Genomic DNA, 22,659 nt, shown 5'->3' on the forward strand with positions numbered 1-22,659 from the left:
CCCTGTGTAAATGTTTAATGATGTCCCAATTTCCATTGTAATTAGTGTTCAGGTGTGCTTTATTAGCAATTAATATTATTGCAATGTGTATTAGGTGTGTTAATTTGCGCATGCTCATTTTGAGTTGGTATTTGTGGAATGTGTAGAATGCGATGATGTCATAGTGGTCGTTTTCTCTAACATTGTCCAATAGTATTCTTTTTAAATGTGAATTTGCGATGGTGTGTTCTTCGTGAAGTGTTGTATATGTATGTTTTTCATAATATATAATGATATTGAATGCGATTTTTTTTTTAGTGTATGTATATATTTTTTAATCCTTGTTGTTATTGTGCGATTTTCCGCATCTTAAAGTATATGCGTATTCCACGTATAAATAGTATTAAAACTTCCCCCGCTTGTGAATGTGTAATGCTTGTGTGCTTTGTTGATTGATTGATGTTGTGACATTTGCGGCGTGTTATTGTTGTGCATGATGTGGTATGCGTCATATGACCGAGCTGTGCGTATTTCTCGCGAGATCGAGTGTTAGGTGAAAAAAGCTATTTTTTGCCTTTCCCATTGATCTCTATGGGAGACTGTCTAACGCGGGCAGGATTACGCGTGTGACATACACGCGTTAGGAGCATCGTTAGATGGTCTTATATTAACTCTAAATACCGGAGTCAAACAATGCCGTGCGTTAGACATAAAACACGCGTGGCGTTAACAGCCCATCTACCGCCGAACTCTAAATCTAGCCGTTAGTTAATTACTATAAAATAATGGGCAGTGCAATGTTTAAACTAGTTTTTTATTTATCTCTGTCTTCTGCTGAGAGCAATTAGGGACAGATTCAGGCAATAGACTTTGTGCAAACAAGGCTGTGTGGAAACCCTGTTAAATAATCTTATGTTCCAAATAGCTGTTAAATTCAGCTGCCACTCAGTAGATGCTAAAGGGACATAAAACCCAAACTTTTTCTTTCATGATTCAGATAAAGAATGCAATTTTAATCAACATTCCAATTTACTTCTATTATCTAATTTGCTTAATTCTTTAGATATCTTTTTTTGAAGAAATAGCAATGCACAAAGATGAGCCAATCACAAGAGGCATATAGATATATTCAGCCTCCAATCAGCAGCTACTGAGCCTATCTAGATATGTTTTTCAGCAAAGGATATCAAGATAATGAAGCAAATTATATAATAGAAGTAAAATAGAAAGTTGTTTAAAATTGCCTGCTCTTTCTAAATAATGAAAGAAAAAATATGGGTTTCATGCCCCTTTAAAACCATTACATTTAAGTGTTCAGTATTTTTGTATAGATTTTATAGGACAGCCTATTTAAACACTGGACTGTAGAGTTGAATACTGGACACCTGCAACTTTACTAGCTGAAGCATGGGTGCGGAACTACACTCCGCTTCCTGTTTGTTTTTTTGTTATTATTTCAGAATGAGATCATATAACACTTTTTTTTTATAGTAATTTCCAGTGAAAATACAAAAGGGAAGCAACAATAAGGAACTACATGTAACAACTGGTAACATGAAGGCGAAGCAAGCAATAGATGTCTAAATATAAACATACACTACCAACAACAAATAGTTTTGGAAATATTATATAGCAAAATGTAGCATAAACATAATCCTGTGATATAAATGCCTGGTTACAAAGATAACAATATACTACCAGGCATTTCCTATAGGAATATAACCCTGACACTGTTTAAATTAGTAATCAAACACCAGAAGAGCAGCAGCATAGAAAGTATCTATGGGGCATATGTATCAAGCTCCAAATGGAGCTTGATGCCCCGTGTTTCTGGCAAGCCTGCAGCCTCGCCAGAAACACCAGTTATGACGCAGCGGTCACAAAGACCGCTGCTCCATAACCTGTCCGCCTGCTCTGAGCAGACGGACAGACATCGCCGGAAATCAACCCGATTGAGTACGATCGGGTTGATTGACACCCCCCTGCTGGCGGCCTATTGGCCATGAGTCTGCAGGGGGCGGCGTTGCACCAGCAGCTCTTGTGAGCTGCTGGTGCAATGCTGAATACGGCGAGCGTATTGCTCGCCGTATTCAGCGAGGTCTGTCGGACCTGATCCGCACTGTAGGATCAGGTCCGACAGACCTTGATAACTAGAGGCCTAAATATTTATTGGCACAAAATGCCCAGAACGTTTCAGGAGTTACCTCTTAGTCATGTGTTTAAATGAGACCATTTATTGACCTCACCACTAAAATATACCAAAACTAAAACCAATAGAAGCCCCCTTTGGACCAGAGACTCTTATCATATTGCTAATGGAGTATATAAAATCTCAAAATAGGTCATAGCTCCACATATACACTGAAGGTGAAACTAATAACAAAATGCAAAGATTTGGAGGTATATACTGTAGATACAAGCTTACATCCTAGGAAGGTTAGGGGTCAGTTACAGAAATGCAGAATGTAGTAAGCAAATATCAGTCCATCCAGATTCTGAAAAATGTAAAAACGCAACAAATTTTCCATATTCACAGGGCTCAACATTGTTACTCGCCCACTAGCCATTGGCGAGTAGAAATTGAACTGTGGCGAATAAATGCCCTACTCAGGTTACAAAGTAGGGGAATGTGCTTGAAACATTAATTTACATGAATATTGTGGGGAAATAAGAAATGCTTTTTACCCATAGAACAGTTCATTATTAGAAGATAACTCCCTTAAATGGATAATGTGCTCAGGCAAGCAGCTGATGAGTATTTTTGTATTCAATTAAACTACAGGGACACTTTTTCTTATACCCCCACTGCAAATACTGCAGTATTGACAAGATCAGAATAGGTGGCAGTTTTCAAAGGCAAAATCAGCTATTACAATTGATTGTCCACTTTTTCAAGCTAATGATTAGTTGGCCAGGTGACAACCCAGGCAAAATTAAAATAAGGAAAGTGGACACCAAACACTTTTTTTTTTTCATGTCCCAAGTTGTCTTAGATTGAACCTGCTCTGGTTTACACCACTTTGCATCATGTGAGAAGGAGATTAATGCTGTCTATACACTGTGCCAAATAGCCAGCTTAACAACTATATTAAAAGGACTTATACTGTTATGGTTTAAAATAAAAAAATAAAAATTACTGCACAATAAGGTGTTTCACAATGGCTAAACATATGGAAAGAGGGGGTAGTGGGTGTAGAGTGGGTAAGTGATGGGTGGGATCAGTGGCAAGTTACATTTTGACTTGGCTAGTAGCTTAGCCATGTTCTTCACATTTGTCCAAGAATGATAAATGGTCCTTTAAAGGGACACTCAATCAAAATTAAACTTTCATTATTCAGATAGAGCATGCCATTTTAAACAACTTTCCAATTTTCTTCAGTTAACTAAATGTGCACAGTCTTTTTATATTTAAACTTTTTCAGTCACCAGCTCCTACTGAGCATGTGCAAGAATAAGTGTGTATGCATTTGTGAATGGCTGATGGCTGTCACATGGTTTGTGTATGCATTTGTGATTGGCTGATGGCTGTATCACGGTACAGGGGGAGTGGAAAAAGACATAACTTTTAAAATTGACAGAAAAAAAATCTACTACTCATTTGAAGTTCAGACTAAGTGCTTTTGCATTGTCTTGTTATCTTGCATTTGTTGATTATGCAAATCTACTGTGTTGACTGGTCCTTTAAGGGAAAAAAATGAACTAATGTATGACACAAAATGTAGCTGATTTATTCATGAGGTTAAAACCGTGAATCAATAGGCACAAAATACTTTTCCGCAGGTGGGAAAAGCTTCATATTTACAGTTTCACATAGAGATCCAGCAATGTCCTTGTTAGTTAAATGATTGCCGTGTCAGCTAGTAGGTATGCAAATTTGACTTCTGTTTTTAACATTCTTTTCTTGACAATCCTGACCCCATTAAAAAATAAAAACTGTTTGAATTGTAAGTGTAGCACTAGCTTTATTTTAAGTTTAAGCTGCTGTGAAGCTACTCCTCTGAAGACATTCCCAAAGCAAATAGCGGATTCTAAACGACAATATGACCAATTCGTATAAAACAAGAAAAAACTATTTTCTTGATGAAAAAATCAACCAAAAAATATTTGTCTGTTTACGTCTAATAAGTAAGCACAAAGTATAATAATCATAAATGAATAACATCAGATAAAATATGGTTGAAACAATGACAGCATTATATTGAGGAAACCAAGAGAACAAATATAGCAAAAGGATAAATAGTAACTTATTCCTAAAAATAATTAAAATTCGATTATTACATATTGGGGCCGAATTATCATTGTGTGGGTCGGAAATGATCCGCTGTAGCATTTAACATTGCGCAAGCATTTCTAGTGAAATGATTGTGCAATGCCGCCCCCTGCAGATTTGCGGCCAATTGGCCATTAGCAGGGGGGTGTCAATCAACCTGATCATATCCGATCGATAGGGCTGATTGCTGTTCGCCACCTCAGAGGTGGCGGACAAGTTAAGGAGCAGCGGTTGTTCTTAATTCCTGTTTACAGCGATCTACCCCAAAGTGACAAGTATTAGCAATAGCCAAATTAGTCCTAAACAAACTTAAAAAAAATGAGATACTGCTAACATAATAAAGGGACATGATACTTAAATATACTCTGTTCCATCTAAAAGAGAATATTTCAAAATAATGCATGTTCCTTCGCTGAATAAACCAACTTTTCTTCCACTGGAGTTGTCCCTATTAGGCAGTGTGCAGCAGAGTTCCAGGAATCAGCTGTACACCTTCCTGGGAGAGAAAAGCCAGCTGCTTCTGAGTATGGGCCCAATATGCATGGGGCAATGCGGGACAGATGGCAAGCAAGCCAGGACAGCGGGACAGACCCTTAAAATCGGGACTGTCCCGTGAAAATCGGGACAGTTGGTGGGTATGATATTGGCTCCATTTTAAGAAGACAAGTGGTGTGTTGAGTTCTCTTCTCCTAATATACTAATTTATAGCAAGTTTTCAGAAAAATCTTGCAATGAAGCAAATTTGATAGTAGAAGTAAATTAGAAAGTTGTTTAGAATTGAATATTGTATCTGAATTATAAAAGAAAATTTTTTGGTCTCATGTCCATGTTAATAAAGTTAATAATAAGGAAGCACAGCAGGCCAAAACAAAATAATTTTCCAAGAATATTTTCATTTATCGAGAAAGAAAGTCAGAGGTTTAAATACACTCAGATACTGTGCCATAGATTAATACTGACCTGTGATCCACTGGCATTATTCCCGTGTGCTTTAAAGCAACAGCTTCCAGAAAACCAAAGGTTATGGTTGCAAAGCTGAAAATGAAAGGCAGCAACACCTCATCCACATATCAAGATCAGCAGGAGCAGCTGCTGTACTAAAGGAGGGTTTTTATACAGCAGCAGCAGCAGAGTCAAGGATGAGCCATATCAGGCTGATAACTGAAGAGGATGGTGGCAATAGAGAGGGATAGAATGCAGGTGGAGACTGCTGGCATAAAACTGGGAAGGAACGTGTGTTGCTGCCAGGCAAGAAGTGAAATTCTTGGACCAGATCAAGAAAGGATTTTTGGCTACCCCTGACACAGTGAGTAGCGGTTTCCTAAAAATTTGGCATTGACTGACACCCATAGAAAAGGAGCAGCAGAAATGGTACTGAAGGAGGCTTTTACATATACAGTAATTGCAGCAGCAGTGAAGTCTAGAAGGAGCAGCAGCAGTATTGGAGGTGGTTTTTACTGCTAAATTAAATAATAAGATGTACCAAAGTGAAAGGATTTGCCAAAAATGTTTTCATTAATCAATTAAGAAAGTTGTAGTTCTATGCTCCACTCCTGGTCCAGCTCACCGGTCTTGGCAATCGGCGAGAATGATTGCTTCAGTCTCCGTGTCCCATGTGGAGAGACGCTGAGACTCAACATCTTCTGCTCCTGGCGTGCGCACCCACACACTGCCGGGATTTAAAGGGGCCATGTCCTAATTACCGGAACTCCCACCTGGAGGATTCAGGTGTGGAAGTTACTATAAAAGTTCACTTAGCCCATCACTCTGGGCTGAGTTATTGCATTACCTACTTGTACCTGGTTCCTGAAAGCAAAGCATACTTTCCTGATACCTGTGTATGCTTATCTTGTTCCAGAGACCAAGCATACTTACCTTATACCTGTGTATCCTCGCCTTGTTCCAGAAACCAAGCATACTTACCTTATACCTGTGTATCCTCGCCTTGTTCCAGAGACCAAGCATACTTACCTTGTACCTGCGTATGCTTACCTGGTTCCTGAAAGCCAAGCAGACTTGCTACCTGTGTATGCTCACTTTGTTCCTGAAGCTGAGCATGCTGTTCCTATCTGTTATCCTGTGACAGTCTCACCAACAGTACCTGCTGGGTACCCTGTGCCTACTGAGTCTCCTGTATCTGCTATATCAGTGGCAGCTTTCCTCAAACCAGTTGTATCTGCTGTACCTATCTGGTATTCTGTGACAGCTTCACACTCTACTCACAATTCAAGCACCAGTGTGCGCTGGACTTTGCTACTGCAACCTTCTTGAGTATTCTGAAATTTGCATTGGACTTAAGTGTTCTGCATTGGGCCAATTTATAAACTTGCTGTTTTGGTGATCTTCCATTTGAACTACCAGCTGCTTATCATTCAGGAAGATTTTTGTTTAGTGTATCTGTTCCTGCATTCTGAGTATCACACACCCTAAACCCCTCACAGGTATTCCCATGATCTGCCAATCATCTTGTTTCGGCACACAAAAAATGTGATCATATGGAAAATTAGAGGCATTCATGGAATGGCAGGGACACCAACAGAGCAGAATCGGCAGGAGCAGAAGCTATAATGAAGGAGGCTTTTGCATATACCTCAACCACAGCTGAGTCTAGGAGGAGCAGCAGCGACACTGGAAGTGGCATAAGGAAGGTGAGCAGCAAACTGGACCCATGATTAAGAGGAACACCCATAACCTGGGTGCATGTGCTATTATTAGAGGTCAAATTCTTGGCTGTGCAAAAGGCTTTAGGTCTTCCCTGTATAATGTATGTGTCTGACCTGTCCAACAACAGACAGCGGCTCTTCTTGAGTAGCTTCTGGAGAATTCCAGTAATTCCCCCTCTCTTTGCTCCTATAATAGAATATTTTGCCAGAGTAGCCAAAAAGAACCCATGGTTAAGAGAGACGCCCATGGCCCAGGGGCATCTGCCATTTATAGAGGTGAAATTATTGGGCATGCGCAAGACAGGATATGGGCCTTCCCCGTACATTCTCAACTAGCTGTTCCCTAAGGATCTGACATTGACTGACAACCGCAGAGCAGGGACACAAGGAGAACGAGAAGCAGCTGTACTGAAGGTGACCTGTACATATACTGCAACAGCAGTGTAATCTAGGAGTGCAGCACTGGTATTGGAGGTGGTGTTTGAACACATTTTATTTCACCACAGCAGCAGGGGTGTATAGGAGGAACAGCAGTCTTAAAGGGACATTATACACTCAATTTTTCTTTGCATAAATGTTTTGTAGATGATCCATTTATATAGCCCATACAGGGTTTTTTTTTTTAAATGTATAGTTTTGCTTATTTTTAAATAACATTGCTCTGATTTTCAACCAAGCCCCAAAGTTTTAGGAGAATACCGACATATACCTACTCCAGCTTGTTCCTGTTTGTGTAAAGAGTCTTTTCATATGCAGTGGCTGGGGGAGGGGTGTCTTGCAGTGGGTGTTCTAGCTACCTTTTTAACAGAGCTAAACTTGGAGCTTCTAAGTAAGTTTTTACATGGGTTTTATACTGGATTTTTATATCAGTATCTGTGCATCTTATTCTTTATAGTAGTGTCTATTGCATGCAGTTATATGAAAATGAGTGTATACTGTCCCTTTAATAAAGTAGGTCTATAGATTATATTATATAAAAAAACAAACCACAGCAGTACACCTCTAAGTAAGGTGATCAAAACAATGTTCCAAAACTCCCTTGGATACAGAGGCTAGCTGTTCAATAAGGATTTGGACTTGGCACTGGCTGACGACCACAGAGCAGGAACAACAGGAGCAGCAGCTGTACTAAAGTAAGACAAAATTATATAGAAAAACCAAACCACATCAATGCACCTCGCTCTAAGCATGGTGGTCAAAGAGATGTGCCAAAACTCCATTGGACTCACTGGCTAGCTGTTCCCTAAGGATTTGACGTTGGCATTGACTGACAACCAGAGAGCAGAAGCAGCAGTAGAAGAACTGATTCAAACTTTTACTGAAGAAGCAGAAAAACCTGGGAGGGCAGCAGCAGACAGCAGCGGTATTTCAAAACATTTCCGATTCAATATATGTCTAAACTTAGGGCACGGTAACCTAGCTTTGGTAAAAGAAAGATAGTCCGTAGCAACTCCTCCTCATGAAAGCACAGGAACTCCAAGTAAAAAAAAGTCTTTTATTGAAGATAGTGCAACATAAAACCAAAAGCGTGAGACACAGCTCACAAGATCAGGAACAGGGTTCCAGTAATGCAAAGAACGTTACATTTTTACTTTGAGTCCCTGTGCTTTCATGAGGAGGAGTTGCTACAGATTATCTTTCTTTTACCTAGTATTCTGTTTGGCGTTCTAACGGGGACACTGTCTGGCTGCACCCTCGTTCTGAAGCAGGCTACTAGCTGACGTGTGCACACTCCGAAGATACGCTGACGTGGATGTCGTGGAGTGGGTGAGCGCCGTAGATCTATGTGTTTGTTGTGTAACCTAGCTTTGGAATGATGAATTTCAGAAATGCCAGGTATGGTGCGAGTTATGAGCACTGGGTTTAGTATATTGCCAGTTACTGAAAACACTCTTACTTGTGGTTGGGGGTTGAGAACTGTATGGCTAGCATGGCTATTGGATTAGAGGTAGAAATGTCATGTCATGAAAAAAAAAATGTTTTATGGTCGGCAGCCAGAGGAGGGTATTGTAATGGAACAAAAAAACGAAATAAAATGAAAAAGAATGAAGAACAAAATAAAATGTTATTGTGCATTTTCACTTCAAAAGCATAAATTAAGATACATTTAATTTGCTGCATAGATTCAGACTAGATTTTAAAAAATACTAACATTTACTATCACTTTAAGGACTGCAACCAACTGACCAATCATGGTCCACTCTTCTCAGCCTAACGTTTCCTGATCCCAATGAACAGATGGTATGCCATAGCATGGATAGCCATCTTCTGCTCAAGAATAAATTCCACCATCTCCAAAGTCGTGTTCCACATAGTAACCATAACTTGCTTAAGAATGTGCTGGGGAAGCCCTGCCTTCTCATGTTCCAGCCTAAGGATCTGACAGATTTATCACTGTGGTGGAAGTTGCCTGAAATACTTTTACACTTGCCAATTACAACTGCTACCTTAGAACTACCTTCTGGGATTGCAGCGTTTATGACCAGGTGGAGGATGTGAGCTGAACAGTATACACCTACAAGTCACCCTCATAAAGATCCTTCACCATATTGGCAGCTCCATCAGTGACTACAAATACTATTTCCACCTTGGTGCCTACCTGCATGCTCTACTACCCACTGTGCCACCATCCTCCTAAAATCCTGCAATATATTGTCAGTAATATGCTGCTACTCCAACAACGCAGGATGGAGGAGTGATAAGTGTCCCTGATGATCTACAAACCCACTCCTGCCATGATCAGTGCTGCCTACTGCTGCAACTCCACTAGCAGTAGCCACATCCTCATTAGACACCCTGGGGTGCCACCAATGTGTGCTGGCAGGGAGATGAATGCATGATTGCCACTAGGAGTGCTCCATAAATCAATGGTATAGTGCACTGACTGTCCAGCAGCTTTTGTCAACTTCTCATTCAAAACTGTAACACAGGAATGGTAGCATGAAGGGTCTATGTTCCTACTGAACGTGCTGCATGAAGGAAGGTGATATAAGGGAACAATGACCAGTATCAGCTTATTGAAAGGCTTACCTTCAATGGTGCAGGGGGATTTGAGAGTAGACTCTGTAAAGAGCTGAAGTGTACATGGAGGCCGGTTAGTAACCTCAGACTCCCTTCCAATCCTACTATCCTTAGAGCCAAACAATGTAAAGTCAGTACCTACACCTTCAGTTTCCCTCCATTTCTGCTCTTCACATTTATATGTAGAGTCATTTATTTGATGACCCTTATTATTATCAGGTATTTGCAGAGCGGCAACAGATTCCACAGTGCTATAAACATAGGCGGTATACAAGATAACATTTATAGGGATCAAATGGGTAGAGGACACAGCTGCACTGTTGTAGTCATCTACAAACAGCTGATCTCATAGGCTTACATGCTAAGGGGTTCAAGACGCCACTGACGCGTTTCGCCGTAGTGGCTGTATCAAAGGGCCTAGGGTCATCCTCAGCATCTGCTGTAGCAGGCAAGCCCACGTCCCGCATATCTCCTACTCCTGGTGGACATGGGCTTGCCTGCTACAGCAGATGCTGAGGATGACCCTACTGCTACTGCAGTAGCTATTGCTTCTCTGAATTTTTTAGCCAGAGCAGCAGAAAATCACATTGAAAATAATAAAAGCCAGCAGTGCTTGTCCTATAGACACAGACTCTGTACTGTTATTGGTGTGGTAGCAGGAAACACCCTCTGCTTCAGACACTAATTTCTTGTGAGGATCCATTTTATCTTTTTATTACAATTTTATTACAGAAAATCTAATTGTTGTTGGGCTTTCTCTGGAACAAAAAGGGGATTTATGGGATTGTGCGTTGTTTTGGTGTGAACTTTGAAATAATGGAATAAATATTGCCTACCCGAGAGCAAGGCAAGGCAATGCAATGCAAGGCAATATTAATATAGTTATGCCCCCCCACTACAATAACAAATTACTTCAAATATATATGTACTTTATATGCAGTGCAGTATGCACAGTGTGTGCCAGTAGCGGACCTATTCAACAGAGGGCCCTGGTGCAAAATTTATTTTGGGTTCCCCCCCCCCAAAGGTAACACAGTAGTAAGCAATTATAATAATATACATGCTGCTTTGTATAATGATTTTGAGGATAGATAGATAGCTAGATAGATGGACTTGCAACCTGCACTAATAAAAGGCTCCCCTGCATTAGGATTATACATATTCAGAAACAAGTCTATGTATAGACTGCCTGCTTTGGGCTCCCCCATCACTTGGGCCCTGGTGCCATTGCACGTGCTGAACCAATAGTAGTTTCGCCCCTTGAGTGTACAATAAAATACTACAAATTATCATTTTTACAAATGATATGCTTGACAAAGAGTTGCCTATAGAGCAAAGACAGGAGGCCACTAAATAATGCTCCCTCTGCAGTAAAAAAAATACTTTAATTTTATATACCCAGTATACACGCATTCACAGAACCCCTTTTGCGAATGTGTTTTCAAAGTGTTAATGGGACATTAAAAATCAAACTTTCATGATTGACAAAGAGCATGCAGTTTTATGAGACTTTCTAATTTACTTAAATTATCAAACTTTGCGCAATATTTTTATATGCACACTTTCTGTGGCACTCTACTGAGCATGTGCACAAGTTCAAAGTGTATACATATTCTAGCCTGTGATTTGTTAATGGTTGTCACTTGATACAGGGAACCGGCAAATGGGGGGAAAATACATTTGTCAAAAAAAAAAAAAAAAAATTGAAATCCAGAGAACGTGCATTATATCTTTATATTATGCACATGTTAATTTTGCAGTTCTATGATATTTATATTCATATTTGCGCAGGAACTTAAATTCTGGCATTAACTTAAGCTCTTTGCATTTGCATTATATGTAAAAGCTACAGTCTTCATTTCAGCATATTTATTCAGGTTAACAGGTTGTCAGGTATCCAGTATTAAGCTGGGCAATCTAGTCAAATCTGTTATTAAGGGGCCTATCTATCAAGTTCCGTATGGAGCTTGCAGCCCCGTGTTTCTGGCGAGCCTTCAGGCTCGCCAGAAACACCAGTTATGAAGCAGCGGTCTAAAGAGGAGGATCACTTCTGCTCGTCTGGAGGACAACTTCTGCCGGCTTTGTTGAGGACCTCTTGCCGCTTGGATGTAAGTGAATCTTCGGGGGTTAGTGTTAGGACTATATAAGGGTGTATTGGGTCGGTTTATTTTTTAGGTTAGGGCTTTGGGCAGCAATAGAGCTAAATGCCCTTTTAAGGGCAATGCCCATCCAAATGCCCTTTTCAGGACAATGGGGAGCTTAGGTTTTTTTGTTAGGATTTTATTTGGGGGTTTGGTTGTGTAGGTGGTGGGTTTTACTGTTGGGGGGGTTGTTTGTATTTTTTTTTACAGGTAAAAGAGCTGATTTCTTTGGGGCAATGCCCCGCAAAAGGCCCTTTTAAGGGCTATTGGAAGTTTAGTTTAGGCTAGGGTTTTTTATTTATTTTGGGGGGGGGGGTTTATTTTGATAGGGCTCTTAGATTAGGTGTAATTAATTTAAAGATCTGTAATTTGTTTTTATTTTCTGTAATTTAGTGTTGCTTTTTTTGTGATTTAGCTAATTTAATTTATTTAATTGTATTTAATGTAGGGAATTGATTTAATTGTTGTGTAGTGTTAGGTGTTATTGTAACATAGGTTAGGTTTTATTTTACAGGTAAATTTGTATTTATTTTAGATAGGTAGTTATTAAATAGTTAATAAGTATTTAGTAACTATTCTACCTAGTTAAAATAAATACAAATTTGCCTGTAAAATAAAAATAAACCCTAAGCTAAATACAATGTAACTATTAGTTATATTGTAGCTAGCTTTGGGTTTATTTTATAGGTTAGTATTTAGTTTTAAATAGAAATAATTTAGTTAATGATACGATTTTTATTTAGATTTATTTAAATTATATTTAAGTTAGGGGGTGTTAGGGTTAGGGCTAGACTTAGGTTTAAAGGATTAATAAATTTAGAATAGTGGCGGCAACGTTGGGGACGGCAGATTAGGGGTTAATAAATATAGGTAGGTGGCGGTGATGTTGGGGGCAGCAGATTAGGGGTTAATAAATATGATGTAGGCTGCGGCGATGTCCGAACCGGAAGATTAGGGGTTAATAAGTGTGACGGATATCCCGGCTACCCCGACTGGGTATCTCCGCCAAAGGGGTCCGGCTTCCGCCCTGGAACAAGCGGCAACGTAGTCTAGTAAAGTGATTCTAGCAGGAGCCCACCCAAATGACTAGACAGACTAGCATTCAGGTGAAAATAGAACTGACTTTTATTGTGACACACATCTTTTATACACACACTCATCTTGATAAAAACAGGAGACAATGCAACAGTTTTCCCGCCATTCCCGCCCCTCCAGGCAGGCCATAGCAGCCATGGTCCCAAAGATTCCCAGTGCCCAGGGGTGGAGGTTTTTGGGGTGATCCCGGGGGAGCGGCGGCACTTCCAGGGTGTCATTTTAAAGCTCTCAATCCCCAGATTCTACAGTCCACATGATCCGTGGCTGGGGACCAGAGTTATGCTGTTTTAAAACGTTCACCTGGAAGTCCAGGGAGAATAGGGTTTATAGGGGGAACCGGAACCCCCGGTTCCCAAGGGAACTCCCTTCCGGCAATCACCCCACCTCTGGGTCACCCTGAGAGGCAGGAAACCCCAGAAGAGCGGAGCTCTAGGACAAAGGGCCACTGGAGCAACATGGGTCAAAGGGCACCGGTAATCCTGGAGGATGCGGCTAACCAGTAGTTCCAGGGGCCCGGGCAGCCAAAGGGGAAGTGGTGGTCCGTGACCAGCTCCTCCAAGACGACAGTCCATATACAAAACAACCAGGAATAGAAGGTCTGGGGAATCGCAGTTGCTCTGAGGAGCCCAAAACCGCTAAGCAGCAACAGGGGTGAGGTTGTAGGGGGTATGGGTTTAACCCTTGCAGCCCAATATCTGTGCCAACTCACCCCTTCCAGTTCGGCAGACCTGGCTAGATCCCCACGGGTCTACTGGGGGCTGTCCGAGGAGCATTCTATTTCAGTCTGCCAGGAAAGTCCATCGGCATTCACATTGCTCTCTCCCGGCCTGTACTGAACGTCAAAGTTAAAGGGCTGCAGGGCTAAACTCCATCTTAGTAGACATCCATTATCTCCCGACACTCGGTTAAGCCACACCAGGGGGTTGTGATCGGTGAGGACAGTGAAGGGTCTTCCATATAGGTACGGTTGTAATTTCTTGAGGGCCCATACCAGTGCCAGGCATTCCTTCTACACCTCCGCGTAGCCTACCTCCCTGGGCAGCAGCTTCCTACTGATGTAGGCTATGGGGTAGTCTTGTCCTTCTTCATCTATCTGGCTTAGTACTGCTCCCAACCCAAACATGGAGGCATCTGTGTGGACACAAAAACGTTTGGTGGGGTTAGGCACGGCCAGGACGGGGGCAGAGATCAAGGCAGACTTGAGGCTCTGAAAGGCGTTTTCACATTCTGGTGAGGACAGTCAAGGTTCTTCCATATAGGTACAGTTGTAATTTCTTGAGGGCCCATACCAGTGCCAGGCATTCCTTCTACACCGCCACGTAGCCTACCTCTCTGGACAGCAGCTTCCTACTGATGTAGGCTATGGGGTGGTCTTGTCCTTCTTCGTCTATCTGGCTTAGTACTGCTCCCAACCCAAACATGGAGGCATCTGTGTGGGCACAAAAACGTTTGGTGGGGTTAGGCGTGGCCAGGACGGGGGCAGAGATCAAGGCAGACTTGAGGCTCTAAAAGGCGTTTTCACATTCTGGGGACCACAGTACCTGTCGGGGCAGTCTTTTATGGGTCAGGTCGTTCAGGGGTTTGGCGAGGGGGCTATAATTGGGGATGGACTTTGGTAATAGCCGGCGGTTCCTAGGAAGGCTAAGACCTGGGTCTTAGTTCGGGGAGTGGGCCAGTTTGCCACTGCCTCAACCTTGGCGGGCTCCAGCCGCTGCTGCCCACAGCCTACTTGGTGGCCCAGGTACTGGACTTCCGAGTGGCCTATGGTGCATTTGTCGGGTTTCAGGGTCAGCCCGGCGGTTCTGAGGTGATCTAGAACGATGCCCAGGTGGATCAAATGATCCTCCCAGGTGTAGCTAAAGATGGCGATGTCGTCCAAGTAGGCACAGGCATAGTCTTGAAGGCCATCCAGCAGGCGATCCACCATCCTCTGAAAGGTGGCTGGAGCGTTCTTCATCCCAAACAGCATAACCTTAAACTGGTAGAGGCCGAAAGGGGTGATGAAGGCGGACTTGGGAATGGAGTCAGGTTCTAGTGGGATCTGCCAATACACCTTGCAGAGGTCAAGGGTAGTTAGGAACATTTCCTGGCGGTCCTCTAGTAAATGCCGGACCTGCTGTCTCTGTCCAGCCGCTAACCTCTCCTGGTCATCAGAGCATTTTGCTACAAGGTAGGTGGTGTTATTCAATTGTTCCACCACCCAGTAGGGCCCTTGCAAGGAAGCCTGTAACTTGTTCGTTTCGACAGGCTTCAAGGCAAGAACCCTCTGCCCTACTGTGAGAATTTGGCTACAAGCATTACGGTCGTACCACCATTTCTGTCTCCTTTGGGTGCCCTGCAGGTTCTCCTGCACCATGGCAGTGAGGTCCTTCAGCCGGTCCCTGAACTTCAGGATGTACTCCACAACGGAGGGTCCTTCCTCCCTTGCTGACCCCTCCCAGTGGGCTCGCAAAAAAGTCTAGGGGCCCCCTTATTTTCCGGCCATACAGCAACTCAAAGGGTGAAAAGCCGGTGGATTCCTGGGCACCTCTCTGTAGGTAAATAGGAGGTGCGGCAGTAATTTTTTCTCAGTCTTTGTGAGTAGCCGAGAACGTCCGAAGCAATTGCTTCAGTGTCCCGTTAAACCATTCACAAAGCCCATTGGTCTGGGGGTGATAGGGGGAACTGAACAGGGGTTTTATCCCACACAGTTCCCATAACTTTTGGGTGACCTCCGCTGTTAACTGGGTCCCCTGGTCAGAGACCATTTCTTGGGGAAAGCCTACCCTGGTGAATACCCGGAGCAAAGCACTTGCCACCGTCTCTACCTGGATATTCGCCAGAGGTATTGCCTCTGGATACCTAGTGGCATAGTCTACTACCGTGAGTGTGTATTTTTTCCAGGAGGGACTGGGTTGAGGTAGGGGCCCTACTATATCCACAGCAATTCTGCTAAAGGGTTCATCAATAACGGGAAGAGAGGGTTAAGGGGGGTTTTCATATGGTCCCCGGTCTTCCCTACTTTCTGACACACCATGCAGGTCCTACAATATACCTTAATTTCTCTTGTGATTCTGGGCCAGAAAGAGACCTGAGTAAGGCGGTGCTGTGTTCGGGAGTTGCCTAAATGCCCGGACAAGGGGATATCATGTCCTATTCGCAGCAGGGCTGACCGATATTGTTTCGGTACCACCAGCTGGCGTTTGGGCACTGGCCCTTTCTTCCTCTGGGAGACCCGATACAACAGGGCGGTTTACCATCAGAACCAGTCCCTCGGAAGAAGGCAAGGGTCAAGTCGCTAAGGGTCTCTTGGCCAAATTCAGAGGGGGAGGCCCAGGATAGTTGGTCAGGGAGGAGGGCATGGACCGGAGTTGGGCATTGGGGTGTGAGGGTAGGTCGTCTGGGAAGGAGAGGAGTCAGGGAGGGGGGTCTTACCTGGATCTCCAGCTGCGGTGTGTTGGCTTGACGCTGAGCTTGCCTGCAGGTGGTCACTGGGCAGGTGTCCAGGGGAGTATCCCCCATAAAGGTGGAAACAAGTAGGCCAAGGTCGTTTTCTATTAAAACCTCGGCATGAAGATCTGGCATAATGCCCACTTCCAAAGTACGGGCTCCGGTGCCCCAAGCCAGATGGACACATGCAATAGGGATTTGCACAGTGGCACCTCCGGCCACTCGAACAGCAAGAGTTCTTTCAGTAGTGGTAGAAGTGGAGGCCAGATGAGGCTGGATCAGGGTGATGGTGGATCCGGTGTTGCGTAATCCCTGGGACGCCTTTCCATTGACCCAAACGGTCTGGCAGTGGTGCTGAGGATTGTCTGTGGACACAAGGTGGGCGTCTTGTAGAGTGCCAACCTCCTCTTCAGCCCATTCAGGGTAGTCAGGTTAAAGGACACCAGTAATCCTGGAGGATGCAGCCGACCGGTAGTTCCAGGGGCCCAGCCAGCCGAAAGGGGAAGTGGCGGTCCGTGACCAGCTCCTCCAAGACGACAGTCCATATACAAAACAACCATGAATAGAAGGTCTGGGGAATCGCGGTTGCTCTGAGGAGCCCCAAACCGCTAAGCAGCAACAGGGGTGAGGTTGTAGGGGGTATGGGTTTAACCCTTGCAGTCCAGTATCCGTGGCAATAAGTATAATGTAGGTGGTGGCGATGTTAGGGGCGGCAGATTAGGGGTTAATAATATTTAACTAGTGTTTGCAAGGCGGGAGTGCGGCAGTTTAGGGGTTAATATGTTTTTTCTAGTGGCAGCGATGTCTGGAGCGGCAGATTAGGGGTTAATAATTTTATTATAGTGTTTGTGATGCAGGAGGGCCTCGGTTTAGGGTTTAATAGGTAGTTTATGGGTGTTAGTGTACTTTTTAGCACTTTAGTTATGAGTTTTATGCTACAGCGTTGTAGTGTAAAACTCATAACTACTGACTTTAAAATGCGTTACGAATCTTGTCGGTAGAGGCTGTACCACTCACTTTTTAGCCTCCCAGGACAAACTCGTAATACCGGCGCTATGGAAGTCCGTACGAATTTTATGTAAATCGGTTGCGGTAAGGCCAAACAAGTGTGCGGTACACCTATACCTGCAAGACTCGTAATAGCAGTGGGCGTAAAAAAGCACCGTTAGGACCTGTGAACGCTGCTTTTTTTACCTTAACGCACAACTCGTAATCTAGCCGATAGTTTGTGTAAACAAGGCTGTGCGTAATCCCACACAACCTTGTTTGTATTAGTCAGTTTTATTGCCTGTTTTATATCTGTTCCTAATTGTTTGTAGCAGGACAGTAAGATAAGCTTAAGACATGGCGGTGTCCATTACTTTATAGAAAAGTGGAATTTAAAAAAACAACGATTTTCAGGGTAAATGACAATAAATGGGGACAAAATAAACAATGAAAGTATATAACAAAGTTGTTTAACTACACATAATTAAACATTTAGGGCTAGATTACGAATGAATCGCAATATTGTGCTTATGCGATATTTGTGCTCCACTAAGTAATACCAACGCGCTCACATTGCCCGAAAGCCAAGTGCTAACAAGTGGGCGCTTTCATGGGCTTCAATGAGAGCCTCCTTTTTATGACGATAGGCACAGCAAACCACCTAGTGCAGCGCAGGGGGCAAATCGTGCAACGTTGGTCACCAATAAATAAATATATATGTACAGTATATGCTTATACTGTATACATATATATTTAGAGTGAAAACACAGTCCCCCTTTGACCTCCATGTAAAGGCACTTTTTTTTTTCCAAACAACCCACATCCCCTCACTTTAACCACTTATAACTGCTTTGTGCATTTTTTTTTTTTTATTTTAACAAACTTTTTTTTGGGGGGGGCAACTTTTTATATTTAACCAAAGCTCTCATCTCTAGTTAATTGCACTTAGCACAAAGTGAAACCGCAAGCTTGCGGAAGCATTAATCAGCCACTTGTAATGGTTGGTTATTTAACGTGCGCCCATAATCGGGAAAATTTGACCCTTTATGGGTGCACGATAAGATAACACTCCACTCGTAATCTGGCCCTTAATATTACAATCTCATACTGTTTAAAGGACCAGTAAACTTTGTTTTTGTTAACAAACTTTAAACATTTATTATTAAAAGTCAATTGTATCAATGTAAATATAATGCTTTAAAAATATACAATTATGAATATACGGTAAACTTCTATATTTTGTTATGACGAACCTAAGACAGCCTTTGTAAATGTAGGGTGTCACATAGTGCATCTTAATTTCAATGCCGCCAATCTCTACATGATAATAAATTATCTATTTGCATATTTTTTTATTCCAGCTTGCACCCAGCCGCATGCACAGCTTTATTTTCTCATACCCATGTGCATTACCAATGGCAGTCTAATGACATTTGTTGAGAAGTTCACATGACTTTTTTAAAAACATCCGATATGCAGTGTCGCCCGAAAAAGCCGACGATGCAGGTTTTTGCGCGGGTTTGGTATCCTATATACAGCGCCGCATATAAATGCGGCACATATATTTCACCCGTCGGACGTAGTTTTTTTCCCCATAGACTAACATATAAAACCCGCGCAATTTGGTATCCAATATCCAGCGCAAGGCCTTACGTGGCGAAAATGGAGAAATCTTACTCCATTTTCACCTCGCCATAAAATGCACCCGTAGCAGGCCTTGTGCTGAGTATGGGAGCACAGTAACTCCCTAAAATGCCTGCAAAAAAAAAACTAACACCTAACGCATGCGCAATGTCTATCTACCTGTCAACCGCAATACCTAATAAAGTGTATTAACCCCTAAACTGCCGCTCCTGGAGCCCGCCGCACCTAAATAAAGTCTTTAAACCCTAAACCGCCGCTCCCGGACCCCGCCGCCACCTACTTTAAATTTATTAACCCCTAATCTGACCCCCCTACACCGCCGCCACCTACATTAAATATATTAACCTCTAATCTGACCCCCCTACACCACCGCCACCTACATTAAATATATTAACATGTAATCTGACCCCCCTACACCGCCACCACCTACATTAAATTTATTACCCCCTAAACCTAAGTCTAACCCTAACCCTAACCCCCCCCAACTTAATTATTATTTAAATAAATATAAATAATATTAATATTATTAACTAAATTATTCCTATTTAAAACTAAATACCTATAAAATAAACCGTAAGATAGCTACAATATAATTAATAAGTACATTGTAGCTATTTTAGGGTTTATATTTATTTTACAGGCAACTTTGTATTTATTTTAACTAGGTACAATAGCTATTAAAAAGTTAATAACTATTTAATAGCTACCTAGTTAAAATAATTACAAAATTAGCCGTAAAATATATCCTAACCTAAGTTACAAATACACCTAACACTACACTATCAATAAATTAATTAACTACAATTATCTAAAATAAAATACAATTAAATAAACTAAACTATAGTACAACAAAAAAAACACTAAATTACAAAAAATAAAATAAATATTACAAGAAGTTTAAACTAATTACACCTAATCTAAGCCCCCTAATAAAATAAAAAAGCCCCCGAAAATAATAAAATTCCCTATCCTAAACTAAATTACAAATAGCCCTTAAAAGGGCCTTTTGCGGGGCATTGCCCCCAAAGTAATCAGCTCTTTTACCTGTAAAAAAAAGAAATACAATACCCCCCCAACATTACAACCCACCACCCACACACCCTTACTCTAAAACCCACCCGATCCCCCCTTAAAAAAACCTAACACTACCCCTTTGAAAATCACCCTACCTTGAGCCGTCTTCACCCAGCCGGGCCGAAGTCTTCATCCGATGGGCCAGAAGAGGACATCCAGACCGGCAGAAGTCTTCATCGTATCCGGGCAGAAGAGGACATCCGGACCGGCAGACGTCTTCATCCAAGCGGCATCTTCTATCTTCATCCATCCGACGAGCAACGGCTTCATCTTGAAGACCTCCGGCGTGGAACATCCTTCTAGGCCGACGGACTAACGACGAATGAATATTCCTTTAAATGACGTCATCCAAGATGGAGTCCCTCGGATTGAACTTCAATCAGATTGGCTGATTAAATCAACCAATCGGATTTTTCCTACCTTAATTCCGATTGGCTGATAGAATCCTATCAGCCAATCAGAATTCGAGGGACGCCATCTTGGATGATGTCATTTAAAGGAATATTCATTCGCCGTTAGTCCGTCGGCCTAGAAGGATGTTCCGTACCGGAGGTCTTCAAGATGGAGCCATTCCTCGTCGGATGTATGAAGATAGAAGATGCCGCTTGGATAAAGACGTCTGCCGGTCCGGATGTCCTCTTCTGCCCGGATAGGATGAAGACTTCTGCCAGTCTGGATGTCATCTTCTGGCCAATCGGATGAAGACTTCGGCCCGGCTGGGTGAAGACGGCTGAAGGTAGGGTGATCTTCAATGGGGTAGTGTTAGGTTTTTTAAGGGGGGATCGGGTGGGTTTTAGAGTAGGGGTGTGTGGGTGGTGGGTTGTAATGTTGGGGGTGGGCATTGTATTTCTTTTTTTTTACAGGTAAAAGAGATGATTACTTTGGGGCAATGCCCCGCAAAAGGCCCTTTTAAGGGCTATTTGTAATTTTAGTTTACGATAGGGAATTTTATTATTTTGGGGGGCTTTTTTATTTTACTAGGGGGCTTAGATTAGGTGTAATTAGTTTAAACTTCTTGTAATATTTTTTTATTTTTTGTAATTTAGTGTTTGGGTTTTTTGTACTATAGTTTAGTTTATTTAATTGTATTTTATTTTATATAATTGTAGTTAATTAATTTAATTAATTTATTGATAGTGTAGTGTTAGGGGTATTTGTAACCTAGGTTAGGATTTATATTACAGGTAATTTTGTAATTATTTTAACTAGGTAGCTATTAAATAGTTATTAACTATTTAATAGCTATTGTACCTAGTTAAAATAAATACAAAGTTGCCTATAAAATAAATATAAACCCTAATATAGCTACAATGTAATTATTAATTATATTGTAGCTATCTTAGGGTTTATTTTATAGATAAGTATTTAGTTTTAAATAGGAATAATTTAGTTAATAATATTAATATTATTTATATTTATTTAAATAATAATTAAGTTAGGGGGGTGTTAGGGTTAGGGTTAGACTTAGGTTTAGGGGGTAATAAATTTAATGTAGGTGGCGGTGGTGTAGGGGGGTTCAGATTAGAGGTTAATATATTTAATGTAGGTGGCGGCGGTGTAGGGGGGTCAGATTAGAGGTTAATATATTTAATGTAGGTGGCGGCGGTGTAGGGGTGTCAGATTAGTGGTTAATAAATTTAATTTAGGTGGCGGCGGGGTCCGGGAGCGGCGGTTTAGGGGTTAAACACTTTATTTAGGTGCGGCAGGGTCCGGGAGCGGCGGTTTAGGGGTTAATACATATAATGTAGGTGGCGGAGGGCTCCGGGAGCGGCGGTTTAGGGGTTAATACTAGGATAGGTTTATTGCGGAGTGGGCTATGGCAGTTTAGGGGTTAATAATTAGGCTCATTGCGTTGTGGGGGGTTGTCGGTCTAGGGGTTAATACATTTATTATTAGGAGTGAGAGGGGGGATTGCGGATAAGTGTCGGGCTATTTTTGAGAGGCGTGTTAGACAGTTACGGGAGATAATATTTTAGTTACTTTTTTTAGGTGCAGGCAGTATCTAAAGTGCCGTAAGTTACTGGCGACTCCAGAAATTGTAGTTACGCTCATTTCTGGACATCGCTAGTTTCTCCAACTTACGGCACTTTAGCAACTGCCGGCGGGGTAAATGTAATACCCCGATGTGCGAGGTAAAACTACGGGCGGCGCGGGTTCCCTCGCTTGTGCCGAAAACTATGCCGTATATCGGATCGCGCCCCCTGAGTGAGGCTCAGTGAATTGATAATTAACTTTTTGCGCATGTGCACTCCTATGCTCGTTTACGAGCACTTGCACCCAGGTAGCCCTCCATGATATGACATGCATAATGAGTATCACGGAGGGCTTGAAAATAATTTAATATTCATACAGATTT

Source organism: Bombina bombina, chromosome 3 (genome assembly GCF_027579735.1).
Source record: "Bombina bombina isolate aBomBom1 chromosome 3, aBomBom1.pri, whole genome shotgun sequence".
Taxonomy (NCBI): domain Eukaryota; kingdom Metazoa; phylum Chordata; class Amphibia; order Anura; family Bombinatoridae; genus Bombina; species Bombina bombina.